The sequence below is a fragment of the Poecilia reticulata genome, chromosome 10 (genome assembly GCF_904066995.2).
Source record: "Poecilia reticulata chromosome 10, P_reticulata-male-v2, whole genome shotgun sequence".
In the NCBI taxonomy this organism is placed as follows: domain Eukaryota; kingdom Metazoa; phylum Chordata; class Actinopteri; order Cyprinodontiformes; family Poeciliidae; genus Poecilia; species Poecilia reticulata.
Genome location: NC_088839.1, coordinates 23,609,434 through 23,627,104, shown reverse-complemented (window position 1 = coordinate 23,627,104; position 17,671 = coordinate 23,609,434). Strand labels below are relative to the sequence as shown.

At 38.8% G+C, this 17,671-nt stretch overlaps 1 protein-coding gene and 1 long non-coding RNA gene across 9 annotated transcripts in view; one reads left to right on the top strand and one right to left on the bottom strand.

Moving 5' to 3' along the window:
- diaph2 (diaphanous-related formin 2) overlaps positions 1-17,671 on the bottom strand; it is a 456,529-nt gene that overhangs the window by 356,107 nt on the left and 82,751 nt on the right. The window lies entirely within an intron of this gene.
- On the top strand, positions 10,572-11,904 carry LOC103471531 (uncharacterized). The gene is made up of 3 exons (XR_534661.2): positions 10,572-10,614; positions 10,741-10,841; positions 11,075-11,904. It is a non-coding gene; the product is annotated as an uncharacterized LOC103471531 (long non-coding RNA).

Below are 17,671 nucleotides of genomic sequence, written 5' to 3'. Positions count from 1 at the left end.
TCTGGCACATCACCGAAGAATATTGAGGTTTAGGATTCCTACGATAGTTTCTGAGAAATGTAAATATCAGAGAGGGAAGTATTTAAAATACACAAATACTATGCCAAGCTTGTTATCCTCTACTAGGTCATGACTAAGTTTGTTGACCTAATTGCTGTTGAGCAAACAACCATTGATGCTCTCAACAAAGAGGGCAAGTCAGAAAATATCCTTAATTAACAAGCCAAGTGCTGTATCAAAGCATATTATTGGAAAGTTTAGTGGATGGAAAAGGTGTGGTAAAGAAAGGAGCACTGACAAACTGAAACAAGCTAATTCAGGAATCCGTCTGGAGTCAGAAGGATCACTGATGAATTCAGGACACAACGGCAGGATTGCAGTAATAGTAATTCACACAATAGTTGTGCAGACCATTTATTTACTGCATTTACATTATAGAACATTGACCTTTTTTAAAATAGGTCCTACACAATACTCCAAATTTCTGAGAAACAAATTATTTGGCTTTGATTTGTCATGAGCCATAATTATCAACATTATAAGTTTCCATTTTAAATGAATTATTATATACTTTTACATGACGTCATTTATTGAAATGCACCTTTACATTTAAGTTACACTTAGCATTATGAGACAAGCATCACAATGATGGGAGGTTCTGCTGGCAATGCCAATCTACAAATTTTTTTGCTGCGATTGCTCTGCTTTGGATTAAGACAAAAATAATTCATGCAAACCTGAATGTACACAGTTCAGATTAAGCTCATGCATTATAGCCTTCAAATCTCTTATGACAACCTTTATTTTATCTGTTTATTTTGGTTCAAAAAGATTTGTTGACACGGCCTTCGTTTCATGAGTGAATGCGATTTTCCCTCCACACAGACTCCGTATGTAACAAACCAACCATAGCAGACCATGCCAAAGGCTTGCCAGCAGGATTCATAGCTGCACAGTCGCACAGCAGCACGCAACTTCAGGTTCCTCATGGGGTCACTGCCTTCCTTCATACTTTCATTTATCCTTCCGTAGCTCTACATAACTCACCCTCATTGTTTTCAGTCAAAATCTTAAGCCTCGATGGGTCTTCAGCTACAAGAGCTTCTCTTTTAATTTCACGATTTAACCCAGTGTAGCTTGTTCAAACATACTTCTCTTCATTTCAAAGTATTCAGGTGTAGTTTCAGTAAATAGGAGCAAATGCTGTTTCATGTACCCCAATGTGTTCGTTTGCTCAACTGACTGAACATTGCATCAGGCATGCAGAATGTGTTTGTCTATGTGCCTATTGTGTGCGCCGGTGTGTGTTTTCTGCCAGTGCCAAGGGCCTCTCAGACGTGGGGGGTATAACACTCCTCAAGAATAGGATTTAGTAACACACAGGCAGGCCTGGCAGTGCAGCTTCAAAGCAGAGGCAGGAAAAAAAAATCCCTTCTGTACATGTATATTTCTTTAACCATCTGCACATGTCTGTGGTGTACATTTTGTCAGGGATAAACCAATTGTCTTTTTAAAGGGGCATTCATTTGAAGGAGCTTCATATAATAAAGCCCTCAAGCATGGGATGAAGAAAAAAAAAACATGATTAAACAATTTCTTACATCATCACTGTGTCCAAAGATAGTGGAAAAGGGGATGAACATGAAAGGTATTATGGGATGCCTCAAAGAGGGGGATGCAGCATAGCTTCTCCATCATAAAACTGGAGATTAACTCATCAATTATCCAGAGATCGGAATTGTTTTTTGTTTGTTGTTTTTCCCGTTGTTCCTTAAATGCATAAAAAATTAAGAATTCTAGCATTCAGAAACGACTTCCTACATAGTAAACAAATGCAGCATATGGTGCAGCAGCAGATGCATCAATCAATTTGTTAGAGAACACAATAGTCTGGTTTTGTTTTTATTGGCCAAACTGAAAAATCTAATTTTTGTCCAATTCATTGCATACATAATAAATGATAGCTTCCACCAATTTTAGCTCATAAACAGGCATGAAGCTGTTGCTGAACTGGAGAGCTCCTTCAATGAAAGACCGCTGCATCCTAAGTGCACAAAGCAGCGTTATAAGAGATCCTTCATCCCACCAGCTGATAGACTCTATAACAATCACTGCTCTCAAGAAAATGAATGAATATTTACATCCCTGCTGGTATTGGAGTTTTACTGTTTTTCTGGACTGATTTTATTATTCATAAAATCCAACAAAGACCAGTGACAGATGCATAAATGATGCATAAATGTATGATTCCTTTGTTTTCTGTTAGATTCAAAACTAATAAAAGAACCAATCAATCAGAATTGGCTAATTTTGGTTTGATTGGGTCCAATTAATAGACTTATTTGTGAAAAATATGTACTATGCTGCTCTTTTATTTGGTTAAATACAACAGTCTCCATCACAAAAACCACTCACTGCTTCTTCTCAGCCCTTAATTTGTTCAAAAAAATTAATAACTGACAGACCTCAGTGAACACAGAAAATTGGTATTGATCAGGAAAAATCTGATCGGTGCATCTCTTCTAAAATCCTAGATGTTTCACTCCTTTTTCTTAAATGTGAAATAAAATAGGGAAAATGTGTGTTTCTGTGCCTACAACCAAGCAGCAAGCATGACAAAATACTGGTTCATTAAATCACAAACTATAAAATTGGGCATGATTTATCCATGTGGACATCTTCAAGGTATCTGTTGCTTTTAATGTTTCACAGAGGTTTGCTTTGATAGTACTACAGGCTACTTGTATTTGATTCACAGTCATGCCAGTTCGTAATAAAACGTGAACATATTTCTTGCCCCAGAATCACTCAGCATTTCGTCTTATCCCATTTGGTCTAGTTGACCGTAAGTCTGTCTGGCTCTTGCAGCCCCGCCAGCAACCGCAGAATGATACACCTACTCCAAGGAATGATGAGTAGGAAAAGATTGCTGAAAATGCTCAGTTGGCAACTTTGTGCCAGAAAGCGAGTCCGCCAGCCAGCCAGTAGGCTAGCCAAGTTAAAGATTTATAATTTGAATCTGAAAATTAGTTATCTAAATTTTCTTGGTAAAAAGGACATGATTTTACAGTTTTTTCTGTCTAGACAGCATTCTTGGTTGCTGGCGACAAGACAAGGATGAAATGAAGGAGTCTGCCAAGATGCCAGCTATAAAATTCGATCAGCAAAATAAAACTCTACCGCCCTGGGTTCTTGCCCAATGGGCAGCAAGGGGAAGAGAGGAAGAAAGGTACGGGAAAAACAGATGGGAAAAGAAAAAGGGTGTACAATAGGTGATGGTCTCCTTTTAACCCCAATATTTGCTGAGAGGAAAAGAGATGGGGAAATTACATTACAGTGGCTGCGATCAATAATCACCCATACCAAGCAGTCCTCCTACCCAGACACACGGTTTCATGTCGAACATTTAGAGACGACTTTCCCTGCTTGTTCCTGATGTAATCATGACCTACTTAGCAACAGCTTTCCCTTAACTTCAAATATGTATAGATTACCGGTAAGCCACTATAAAACTAAAGCGAGGAATCAATAATAATAAGACATGACGTATTCCAAGTGCAGCTGGTGACAGCAAGTGTATCAGCACCCATTCCTAGCACCGGTTGCCTTTCAGTGGGTGAGCGAGGCCATGCTGGAGATTAGGTTTCAAGAGAAATGTGGTGAGTGAGTATGGCTTGACTGTCACTGCATCTACAAACACCTCAGAGAGCTGTCACAATAATGGATTTTTTTGTTTTGTTTTGTTTTGTTTTGAGGAACGGTGGAAGCAAAGCACAAAGATAAACAAGAATATAGGCTATGTTGTCGGAGGAGATGTGAACAGGGACACCGGATTATCAAATCTAATTCTACATCAGTGGAAAAACATCAGTACTGCAGTTTGGGAGGGTACCGTGATCAGTAGATTATAATGCTACCTTAATATTAAAAGGTGTTTGGGCTACAACCTAACATTTCACACGTCTCTTTTTAAATTCACTCCAGATATGTCTGCTGTGAAGCTAAAAGGAATTTGTCACCATTCAACTTTTGCAAGCACAGGAAAAGGGCTCGAAGCACTTATTTTTACAAATCTGTTACATTTATGCATTCACATGTCTCCACGTTTAGTCTGAAAATAAAAAATTTTACACTATTTTTGACCCTATACTGGTTATTAAACTCATATTCAAAAACTCATCTTCTGCACAAAATAATTGCCCAGAGATGCATTTCAATGTCTGCAGATGCTGAACACTGGACCATAGGCATCTTTTGGTTTGTGCCTTTCCACACTTCCTGCAGACTCTGAGATCTTTATGAAACCAGTGAATAGAAGTGTCATTTCTATTTCTTCCGTTACCCAGAGAAGATACTTCTTTTTCTTGTTCAGATGAGGAGAAATGCCAAAGTTTTAACCCCCATCACTTGGATGCGTCTGTGTGTGGTGGCTCCTGTAGCTCTGAGTCGAGATCCTTTTGCATCTACCTAAAACTCTTGAATGAGTTTTGTTTCACAATACTCAGGGCTTCAGTGATTCTATAAAATGTTTTCCCTCCACTAGACTTTCCTGAAATATGCTGGGATACAGCACAGGTGTCAATGACAGAACATTTCCGTACTAAAAATCTATTTTGTGGTTAATTGGTTCTGGTTTTCATTAGCTAAACTATTATATTTAAATATATCAGTACTTAAATGAAAATGAAAAAAAATGCTTCCAAATATCAACATATTTTCAAAACATTTAATCTGAAATATTTACTGACTAAATCATAAAAAATGACATTGAACCAGAACTTTATTTATTTGTCTGTTTTTTTTTTCTTACAGTCTTCAACTTTGTGTTGGACTTTCGGGGTTTTCAGCTGAGTTTTTCTTCCAGAGAAGTGAAAATGCAAGACTTGATGATTAACATGCAATAAGTTGCTTTCAACTTGATATGCAACGCTGCCAGCAAAAAAGTCACACCACGAATGCTAAATCCCTGGGGTTTAATCACCTAAACACATAGTCTTTAAAAGGAAGACAGCATCCTCATTCTGAGTAACATTAGCTCAGTCAGGCTAAGACAAGCATCACATTCACGGACAAACAATGGAAGCAAGTGCTGTGGTAAATTGGCCCTGTATAAGCACCATAAACCATTTCAGATAATGCACTATTGGTTAGTGGGCTGAAATAATGAGGTTTATCACATTGCAAAGTCCACACAATTGGCCCCGTTTGGTAAAATGCAACAAATGCAGACAGGCACTGAGGTGTAACCTTTTTTTGAGCATTTCCAAGAATTGTGAGGTTTATGTGTGCTTTTGCTAAAAAGCTATCATTATCCAACAAGTGAGAGGATTTTAAAAGCTAAAGTATTTTATCATCAAGTGCATACCTTAACCAAATGTCAAGTAGCCTGTCATCCTTTCCCTGGTCTTTGTAATTCGACAACATTTGGCATTTTTAATGGAGACTCTGTGAATCCCCAGGATCTGAGAGAGCTTTACTCTATTTCCCAGGGTGAGGGCTCAGTGCCGACACGAGTTGAATGCTGCTTCCCAAGCGGCTCCCTGAGAAAGCACCTGGACTACTTAATGAAGACGCCCACACACAAACAACCAATTGACGACAATACTTCGGAGCATTTCAGCTCTGCCTGCAATGACAATAATAACCAGAAACAGAGGCACAAAGGGGGGTGAATATTAATGCGATGCTTTGCAAAGATATACGTCCTGGCAACAATATCAGAAAGATCCAAGCCAATTAATTAGGGAACAAGACTTGACCTTCAAGGTGAATGTGTTGCAGTTTTGTTCAAAGGAAACAAGGACAGATTCTCTCATGTGAGATTAAGAGAACAACTGTGAGAATTAATGGCTTTTTAAAAATGGATGACAGCAGAAAACAAGTATCTAAAGGTGGCAAAAAGCAGTAGACCAAAACTTTTAAGTGGAACATGTGGAGGAGATATCTGAAAGCTGTTAAAACAAATAAGGCCTTAGGGCCTCTAAGGGGCACTTTTATGCATTTCCCAGACATCTAGTGCCACTTTATAGCACAATCAAGTATCTAGGCTACCTTCAGAAGTTATAAAAATACTGTAAATATTAAATATGACTTGAAAGAAATCTAATGTCGCAGTTTAACGCCTTGAAATTGAACCTATGTCACTTTAAGAAGCTCCTAATCTATTTTGGATGAAGGAATAACATAACATTATGTAAAACTCAAAAAAGTTGATTAAATAGTCAATTAGATAACACCGAACCTTTAACTCACTCACACACCGAGGCTGTTGTAATTCGTCTCGTCAGCTAGTGCACCAATATAAAAATTTGGGCTGATATCGATATTATGGCCATTATGTCATTATTGGTTTTACACATTTCCCTACACATTCACCACTATGAAAAAAAATTATCACACTGTTGAGATTGTTTCTCTACTTCATTTAAACTCCCCACAATCGTGAATCACTATAACATGACCAAACAAAAATCACCAACCCTCTCCTGAAACACACAGACAGAAGGCAACAAGGTGGACATAAATACTGGCCCAGCTTTACTTATCAGGCATTACCAATGTCAATGCCTGTTTATCATGCATCCCTATTGTAAATGTCATCAGTGTGTATCACTGACTGATATGACAGACTGCTTGGTTTGCGTTCTGCAGACAAACGTAAACCAAGCAAGTCACTCAGAGCATGTGGGCTTGTTTGTGGATATAATTTGCAGTATGTGTGTAATATATTTTATATGAATAGTAAATAAATAAAACAACGAATAACTCCTAAGAAAAAGGCTCAATCCTTATGCTGTGTGTGAAACTAAGTCTATTTAAAAACCAAGTCATGGCTCTTCTCCTGATTTAAAATCAGTTAAAGAAGCAGCTAACATTAGCTTCCGCACTTTTCCTCGACACCAAGGTGACAAAACAAGGTAGCAGTAGAGGGAAAAACAGAGATGTTGACATTTTCTATCAGGAGAGATGTCACTCCATCTCTTGCTGCTATTTTGTCATCGTTGCACAGATGCTCAGATTGTTTTTCTTTTCAACATGAATAATGCATATTTTTATATATGTTTATAAAAACAGAAAGGCCTAGACACTTCACTTTTTCTTTGTATGGGCTTTGCATGTAGCATTGTTTACTTTATATTTTGTTACTCAGAGGCCAAACCTGCCAAAAATACTTATAGTCAAAATAATAAAAATAAATACATTTAAAAATAAACTGCATATCATTTTTAGTTCTTTTACTTTAATAAGTTTCACCCCCAAATCATGTGCATGTAAGTCAATGGGTCCATGAGGACATCGGTGCCTTCATGACAGGTAAGGGGTAAATTAATTAATAAAAATGTGTTAAATCTAAGTAAATGACGTGATTATTTCAGAATTAACTTCATGTTTTCATTTTCTGCGTGAAATGCTCATTTTACATCTATTTTAGAACAATCATTTTAACTTAGCCCCGCCCTGTCCCATATTTATTTAGGGCACTTAGTGGTAAATTGGGGTAGATTTACCACAATAACAAAAATTGATAATTTGTAAGAATCTCATTCACATATCCACTTCAAGCGCTTTGAATCATCTAGGTTTTGAGTTAAATAAAGAAATCAATTAAATAATAAATGCATCAATTAGTTAATGATGCATACCCATACATACTTATTTCCATTTCTATGTGAAGATAATTCAAAAGTTTGAAAAGAATATCACCCAAGTCTTCTATCAACTTACCATTACTTCTTTGCTGACATTTATGAGCAGCAAAGAAACAAAAGATTTTACAGTTAAATTGTGAGATGTCGGTTGGAGGCTTCCAGATTTCAAACTAATGTTTTCATGCATCTTTATGAAACCTGACAGAACTTAAAAACTAATTTTGTAAGCTATTGATTTTTATGCCAGCATAGAGTTATAATGAAACCCTCAAAACGCCTGCACATTAATAAGAGAGATCAATCAGGTGCATTGCCCATGCTCAGCTATAATGTATGTTTGAACAAAAATCAATACTTCCAGACATGTAAAAGGATGTAGTAGTTTTCTGCTTTTACTCATCACCATTTATCACACAAACACACACAAACTACCCACACCACTAAACGCATCATGAAGGGACCGGTTCTGCAAACAGGCAGCAGCAGCCGCTCTGCCGCCGCTTTTATTATACGGCACCACGTCTCCGTATGTGACAACTGCAAATGTGTCGGTACATTTGCGCATCTAATTTCACGTGTTTTGCACTTGAAGAGATGTAGATTTAAATGAGCGTGCATGATGGCGCCCATTGTGTACTGTAACGCAGATGAAAAGATGACAGGTGGTGGGAGGGCGCTGGATCTTTTGAGACTTGTCACGTTGTTCCGGTTTACGAGCCAATGACAGGAGACACACACGCATCCACATCAAAGTTTATTACAGTTCATCACCTCCCCACCTGCAGTGTAATGACATTTAGCCAATCCTATAAAATCCCAGGAAACCTGTGGGTATAAATCAATGCCTTCCCACCTTTCCAACTGCTGTGCACATTTATTATTAAAGCCTCCACATGATTTTTTGATTGAGCGCGCCTGCTCTTATGACACGTATGTATATGTTTGTTTTCCGTTTAATTTGGCTTGGAAGCAGAAAACGAGCAGACAGACAGGGACAGTCCTCACATAAACGCAGACAAGCATCAGGCAGTGCAGTAACAACCTCCATCCCAGCTTCACGGAAAAAGGGATCAGTGTGTATCTGTGCTGACAAGCAGTTTAGCTAAAATCCCATTCGTTTCATCTACACAACTCAGCTAAAGAGTATGGTCTGCTGCAACCTAGAAGAGAGGCTACAGAAGCTCCACCTGTCAGGGACTGCGGTTTGCAATGTCTTTTTTTTCCCACTCTCCACATCTGGCAATCTCATGTTTCCATTGCTCCCACAAGGCAGCTTCCAGTCTAATCTTATACAGGTGCACAGGTAAAATAGTGTCCAATATATGGTGTAATCACAGAGGCAGATTTGCTTCTGTGTCATGGCGAGTGTGGAAGCTTGCATGCGTGCCTATTGTGGGAATTGAAGACTCTGCTGTGTGTTTGTTAATGCAGTCAGTGACTACCCTCTGCAGGCAGTTGGAGTGAATGCCACAATGGAGTGGAGAGAGCAGCAAACGTGGAGTCGAAATGAGTCGAGATTTCAACAGGAAATGATGCTGGAGGTTTATATGCGGCAGAAAACTTGCATCCCAAATAAAGACATAAATAAATAAAATTATGCATGATTGTTTTCGGTTCATTTTGACTATTAATGTTTTAAATTTCGGTGCTGAGTGGGTACACATTTCATTTTAGAACCAATGATGATGCCTCTGATGAGCTCCATGCTGCTTTTTGACAACTTACCAAAAGTCATTATTGATAATGAGCCATCATGAGGCGCAAAAACATTATCAAAGGGGAAATATGTTTTTTTATTGTGGCAATGCTGCACGTTTATGCTGATAAGCAGAAAATTGTTTTCATGTGTAAATTCAGACCGTTTTCCACTTACTGTAGATCCTAATGTACAGTAAACATTGCCTCTTTTAGTGCTTGCACACATTCTAAATTCCCATGACCCACTAAAGAGTTCACTGCTGTGATTGCAGGTTGCTCAATATGATCATTAAAGAAGCAAACATTTGACAGAATGAAGGAAAGACCGCACAATAAAACCGTCAACAAACACAGAAAGCAAAAATATCAATACAATTACAGATGTGTGGAAACGACATGCATTTTCATCTCTGAAGACCGGAGGTACATCAAGCTCTATTTCCAGTAGGTTAAACTGAAACAACTGAAGTACTTCATTGCTGCACATCAAAAGCAATCCACCATAAATTAGCTGCTGAAAGACAACAGACAGTTTCATATTGAGGTAAATGAGCTAATGTTAAAAACATTTCCTGCACTACAACCCTGCAGGGGCATCACCACTCACTGGACTTTTTTTTTTGTTCCATTTCTTGCCAATCACAATGATGTAACTCAATGCCTTCAGGTGCCGACTGCAGGCGTTGTAAGGATCCCCTGCTGAGGTGTAGACTGAATATTAGAATAAAGAAAAAAGGGAATTCAAGTGACTTTGAATGTGGGCCTGATTCAATTCAAAAGTACTTTATCCATAGTAACGCCTCAGCCAAAAGAATGATGAAGAAAGGTTTACCAAAAGGACAAATCAGAACTAGTGCAGCAGAACTACACCAACCTGCTGCAACCATGAACAGCGAGATTTTAAGTGGCTGGTGTCAGATAATTGTTTTGTAAAAACTTCAGATCTACTGGAATTTTCCCACACAACTAACTCAGATTTATAGAGGGCTGTTTGAAAACATCCAGTTATGTTAGCAACGATACCTTGCTGATGTCAGAGGTCATGGGAGCCAAGGCACGCTGGTTGGGGATGACAAAGGCAACAAAAGCTTCTCTGAACACTGACCAAGTGAAACCCTAAAGATGGGCTACAGGAGCAGGAGACAACACAACATGCAACTAAAAATAGAGGAAGAAAAAATCTGTGATTGAACAACAAAAGAGTCTCTCATCAGTCAGAATTTTAAACAAAAACATTGATTTCTCCCGCCGTACAACAACACTCCAGGTTGGTGGTGGCAGTGTGATGGCATGTAGGGAGTTTTCTTGTCACACTTTGAGCATTTTATTTTAGACACCACAGCCTTTATATAAAACATCAGCACCAACCATTTTGCCTTATTTGTGACCACAGCATACACATCTTCTGATGGCTGCTTTCAGTAGGATGAAGTCAACACAATGATTTCCCAGATGTCAAGCATGAGGACCTTTGAGCAAAGATTGATAAAATGGGTGAGCAGACGACAAATTTGCATTCTGTTGAATCCATGTCAAAATTTTAAGGCAGTTCTGAAGGCAGAAGAAGGTTCAACCTCGTACTAAAAGAGGTGTTACTATATACTATATTTTTCTTAAGAAGCTCAGTTTGCGTTAAGAAACACTTCCAAACATGGAATATACTTTATTTTCTTCTCCTTGATAAAACTACACACATTCGTCCTTCTCATAGCCTGATTTGTCCACAGCCCTGCATCTGAACACATGTTAAGTACGGAGGTCAGCTGGATGCTGTGGGTCTCTCTGCTCTGTTAAAAAGAAGAATCAGCTTATTAAAAAGTGAGCTCAAGAAGAGGCATTCATGCTCCACCCCCCACTGCACACCAACATTTCACTAAACTAATTAGCAACTTGGGCCAGAAGTCGGTGTCAATGAGGGGAAACAACATATTTCACCCCGTCAGCTTCTAGCAGTGGCCTCAGCTGACCTTTTGATACTCCATTAAAGCGTACACCCAAAGGTGTCAAAGTGAGGCGTTTTCCAGCCTCCCTGTGACAACATCTGCAGCCGCTTGTTTTCGACTGTGGAACGCACCGCTCCGACGGCTTTCATCTTGCCAATTTTATGATCACACCTTAGCGCTGATGAGTACAATCATTTGACATGCAAATAGCAATTACTATAGATTCACTTCTGCTGACACTCGACAGCACTCGCTTTTCATCCTCCTAGTTTTCTGTAATCACAACCGAGGATGACGCTTCTGCTAGACATGAAGTTGTGATCCAAAAAAAAAAAAAAGAAGAAGACTGGGTGGGAAAGACTCCAAAGGTTACCGGATATTTTTTGGTGCATTTCCTTAAAAATGCAACTTACTGATTACTAACCCTGCGCTGTCGTCTGACTTGGCAGGCTAGACCTTTGATTGGAAGAGAGACTGCCGTAATCACAAGTGTATGATTATGGCATTAGGCCGGATTCTTCACATCAGAATTTGCAATCAAGAAATTGGCGTCAGGGATCGATATGGCGCAGCACCTCATCTGATGGCGGAGGGATGCGTGCAGGAGAAGGAGTCTTGCGATCAATTAGGGAGCGGCTGGCACATACAGACATTACTTTTAATCTTCTAATGCATCTGCACAAAGACCTGGGGCTGAGCGTTTGTTGGCTTCTAAGAGGAAGGAATCAATCCTTTTTGCACGTCTCGACGCCAGTTTGTCCTGGGCCGTTTCAGCAGCGTTTAAGACATAATGAAAGGAGGGAGTCTAAATCCGCTTACCTTCACCTAAGTGAAGAAACTGTATTTGCTGTCACACTTTAGGCGAGACTGAAACATTTTAATCCTTTGAAATAGTTTCTAATACATCTGAATACCTAGTTAATCTCTCCGATGTGCTGTGGTCTACTGCAGAGCTGGAAGCTCACCTGCTGTGATGACATCCTGTTTTATCAGGCTGATATTTCAGGCACACAATGGAAGGAAGGAAGACTTGACTGCTTCATAATCAGATGTAGGGGTGATAGAAATTTGAAATACGTGCAAAGACATTATTTGCTGACAAACTGCAGCAGAGTGGGTGCGATCGTTTAATTTTAAAATCCAAACTGCTGTGACTAGATTCCTGCTGCAGCTGTGGTGAAAATGTGAGTTTGTGTGTTGCATACAGTCCTTATCAGTGTAGTCCATGTGGAGTGTGTGGCTCATCCAATTAATCAGACATCATTTAAACCAGCCGGCCTGGTGACAGGGGACCCAATCACTGGTGAAAAAAGTCATTCCCAACATTCCTACTCCAAGTCCGCCGCTCTAATGTGCTGTGGCAACCTCCTAACTATTCAATTCCAGACCCAGACCCCCACAGTTTACACAGTCCCCTAGCTTCTTCCCAGTCCCCCACACTTCACATTCATTAGACCCCACACCTCTATCAAAGGCAGAACGGAGCAAAACTGCTGCTCCATCTCATGTCTGAAACTTGCCTCGAAGGGAGAGGAAAGTGGGAGAGGGAGCGCAGACTGTCTGCAGAGAGAAAAGGGGGAAACGAGCCAGTGATGAGGGAGTGGAGGAAAGACTCAACATCTTCCTGAGTTTAGCCTGAGAGGGGAGGCTGAAAATGAGCATTTGATGTGAGCAAATGCTTCATCTCTATGACTTCCCTCACCTCCTGTTCTCCTACATGCAAAGAATCATTTGGACATTGTAGCCGAATAACTAGAGATGCACCAAGTTTAACATCTCTGACAGCTGGAAGCTCATCAATATGATGTACATCTGATAAATGAATGAAGCTCATCAAAAAAAACATTTGCAGTTTTGGGTGAGTTTACTGACTGAAGAAGCCTCAAAGGGAGTCGTTTTCATTGTCAGTGATCCATTTAAAATGAAGTTAGAGACACAAGAAACTACAACACTACTATTCTTTGACATAATGAAATGGGTTATTTAGGGTGCATTCACACCAGCCCTGTTTAGTGGCTTTAATCAAACTCTAGTTTGTTTGCCTAGAAAGTCCAGTTTGTTTGAGGAGGTGTGAATGCTCTATTGAACTCTGATGTGGACCAAAAACTGCTAACTCTAGTCCACCTAAAAACCTACTAGCTCTCGGTCTGAAGTGAACTCTGGCGTGGTTCAAATGCACATGTATAGACCAAGCAGAACGGACACTGCCCCAAAAGGGTTTCTGAGTATAATGCCCAGGAAATATAACCAAAATAAATGTGAGTTTAGCTCTAGCGAGAGAAATGGCTGGTTGTCTTTTGCCAATGATAAAACAGATACTGTATAACCGTTAAAATCTACCGATGCTCCATTCCCGTTTACATTGCATGAAAAAGGATATGTTCTGTCTTCTTCAGAGGTATTTTTTGTCATTTCATTAAGTGGCAATTAGTGCAAAAAGTTTTCCAGAGAGTTTGTTTGACAGTACAGTGAGGAAACAAAGCACACAAGTAAAAAATGTAACCAATGCTGTAATTTTGGTAGCCAATCAAACCAAATCTACCCGACTATGAGGTGTGAAAACACCGAGCGATTGCAAGAAAAACCTAAACTTTGAGCAGCTCCAAAGAAGATGTCTCAGAGTTAACTATTTTAAATATCATTGAGTCGTTATGCAATTCAGGTTGAAGCGTTACATAAATCAGGGTTGAAAATTGGCCACAATTGCTCTCATTTACACTGAACACAAAGCAAATCGCTGCATCTTCATTGCTGTATACAACTTTTAATGCTTTCTACTAGTGTAAAGTTTTGTATTTGGAGAAAACAACTTATGAATCAACAATCAAAGGTTCTTTTCAGAACAGTACAAGAAGGGCACAACTACACATCCACAGTTCAAGGGAAAGGGGTTTGTTTGGCAAAGCTGTAGCCATCCTCCGCTGCGAACTGAATGTAAAGTAACTTGCATAAAAGGAGTTCAAGGTTAAGGGTTTGGCAGGAACATAGAATCCACTTAATGATAAAAAAAAACTTAAGGCATTTGGCAGATCATTTGATGAATTTGTCTTCTACTAAAAACAAAGTGTTGCACTATAGGTTTGCCTTGACTTCAGTCCACAAAACAGCTCAAGTAGTAAATAAAGCTCTACAAGAAAAACTTCTCTGAAGATATAGCTATACATATTCTCATACAGCTGTAGTTTAGAGTGGGTATGTGTGTGCATCAGACAGTGAAAGAAAAACTAATCCCACTGACAGACTCTAAACCTGACCTGAACAGTGACCCCAAACAGCAGTAGACCATGTAGAGAGAGATGGACAAGCTGGCAGGAAGCCTGAGCTCGCCAACATCGTCTCCTTTTCCAAGCATTCTCAAAGGCTGACAAAGCTTTCGAGATGCTGCGGAGATTTTGAGACCAGCAGCGCAGAACCGCCACCCCCACATATTGCTAAGAAGTATGGAAAAATGTTCTGTCCTGCAGCAAGAGAAAGTTTTTAACTTTGAGGATCCTGAACAATGCGACAACCGAAAAGTTAGGAGCAGAACGGAAAAATGAGTCGAGGAAACAGGTTGATAGAAACAGTCGATTTTAATATATTGAGATGTTATATAACTGAACCGTCATGAAACAGATGACTGCAAAACCTTTACAACTCAAAAAATATATACATTTCCGATTCTAATTGGTATTAAACAAGACCATTCTCCAACCATCTGGATTATTTCCACTCGAAAATTTGATAATTCTTACAAGTCTTGAACTTGTAAATTTGCAGTAAGTTGGAAAAATCAACTTGAACGCCCCCTGACTTTGGGCTTCCCATTCAGAAAGTTTGAAAAGTTTTCTAATGCCGGCTTTCAGAGAAAATATGGCTGCTTCTCACATAGTAGTAGCAGCCGGTTTATTGTACAAGACACACTTTTAAGAATGTGTCCAAAATTAACATTTCATTTATAACCTGCCGTTCATGTTTGCTTTTGGAAAGTAAAGCTTAAAACGAAGTTCATAAGTGGTATTGTGTGAATAATGGATACTACAGCGTTGCCACATTGGAATCCCAACTTTTCCGACTATGTTAGCTTGAATGCTATTAACTTGAGGTTGATGTCATTCTCAACTCAGAGTTTCGACTTGTGTGGTAAATTGAATGAAGTATTTAAGTGTCTCCATATTTACAGCAGGATAAATATGCTTGAAGAAAGTAGAAGAGATGAAGATTTACTGTGTTTGAGTCATGATCATTAACTTCCAAACTAACAGTGTGCAGTCAAAGAACGTAAAGAGTTTCTGTCAGTTACTCCAGTTTCAACCACAGTATCCCAATTAAAAGCTGCAAGACAGAGGAGGTTATATGGGTTGGAAAAAAAATAAAACGATGAACCCTCATGATAGAAACGGAAAGATGTGAATAAATATAGTTTCAACAGAAAAAAGCAGATGTATGATTTAACTTTTATATTGACATTTTATGCATTATGCTGCAGCTACATGGTTGACTAATATATAATACTGTTTGGTTAGAAATTGTTTGCTGTGGAAGCAAAAACGTTGTATTCAAATAAATTTACAGAAAATTCAACATAAAAGTCGCACAAATTAGTTTTCCTGCATATAATTCATAATTGAGTACGTTTTTTTTTTTTACATCAATTGACAGACAAATATTCAGACAGATGGAAAGTCGGTGGGAAGGATGAAAACAAGTGAATGGATGTTTGAATGGGCAAATGTTTGGATGACAATCAGACGACCAGACAGTCATTTCGTTGACTGAATAATGGACAGACAAAGATTTACGATGGAAAAACATAAATAGATGAATAAATAGATGGATGGCTGGATGAATTGATTGTTGAATAAACAAACACTAAAACATACAGAAAAAAAATCTTTAAACTTTACAAATGAAGACAAAAAGACAAAGCCAGGGAAAACAACTGCAACCTAGAGGGATGTTTTTTCTAACTGCAGGGAAACAATGTAATTTTTTTTATGGACAAAGTGTCATAAAAGAGCATAATTTTTCATAGTGATGAGACGACTGAAGTTATATATTAGGTGCAAATGCATTAATAATATAAAAAGCAGACTAGATGTAACTAAATGTGTCATCTTCAACAAATTGTTTAATGTCCCCTTAGACTTAAATGTCAGCTTGTTTTGATTTGCTCTTCTTACTGTTCCATTTCTGCCGTTTTAATTTATTAACACTGCAATGCACAGTCACATATTTGATGCACAAGTCTCCAGTTTCTTAAGGAAAATAAATAAAACTTCAACACAAACCCTTGTTTTCAGTTGTCAGTTGTGTATTCAGGCTCCTACAAAAGGTTATAAAACTTTAAAGTTGTCAGTACTGGAGGCAGATTATTTGCCAACAGAGGTCGTTGGATCGAGAGGTCATCCTTCCTAATTATCAACACAAACTTAGAATACATGCCAAGTGATGCGACTCAATCACAAGCTAGCTTTAGCGGTTAATGCATTGCCCTTCAAGCAGTAGACAAACTGTACCAGCACACTGATGCGGGTGAATGTTCACACAGATGTGCATGGAACATGCTTATCTGTCAACCTACATCAGTGCAAAAGAAAGTGCAGTCTGTCGAGTGAAAGAGTTACCAGCTGAAAGATGTGTACCTGCCTGACTTGATTTTCACCTACCATCTACAATAGAGGGGGAAGTTAATGAGGTTATTCAATGGTTCTGTTGCTGGTCTCCTCCAACCTCTATTCACATTCTTATTTCCTACAAAGTCAACAGGAAATATCTGGGGCATTCTTTCTTTATAAACAAAGTCATCGAGGAACCAAATGGACAGAAGCAAGGCAGCGTGAAGTCCCAATGACATAGCACACAATAACAAGCTATTTCTCATACATTAAATTACAAGAATATCAGAAATAGGGGCATAAATGTTGGCAATAATAATAATAAAAAAAGAAACAAGGGAAGGCAAAGTCAGCATGTGAGCTGTCAGAAATCAGGAACTAGGCTGAATCATTGGGTCTGACACTGAGGGACTAAAAACCCATGTTCACAACAAGGTCACACTGAGGACACGAGATGGAGTGAACCCACAACAAGGGCTTCAAGCTATTAGCCGAGTTCCATGTAAACTCACTTTAGATATAGTTTGTTACAGAACATGACAAGGTCAGTTTTATTATATATATTTTTTTTAAACTAATTTAATGTAAAACATTTTTAATCAAGATAAAATCCACCCTACCATAATGCCTCCATGAGCACGGCTCTCTGGTGACATGACAGGAGGCATAAAATCAGAGTTTTGTTGAGAACGTCCATCTGCATTTTTCATGTTTTTTTTTTTGTTTTTTTTTTGTAAAATTTCATTGAAAATTGTCCTTCAAAAGATGAATACTGTTGGGTTGC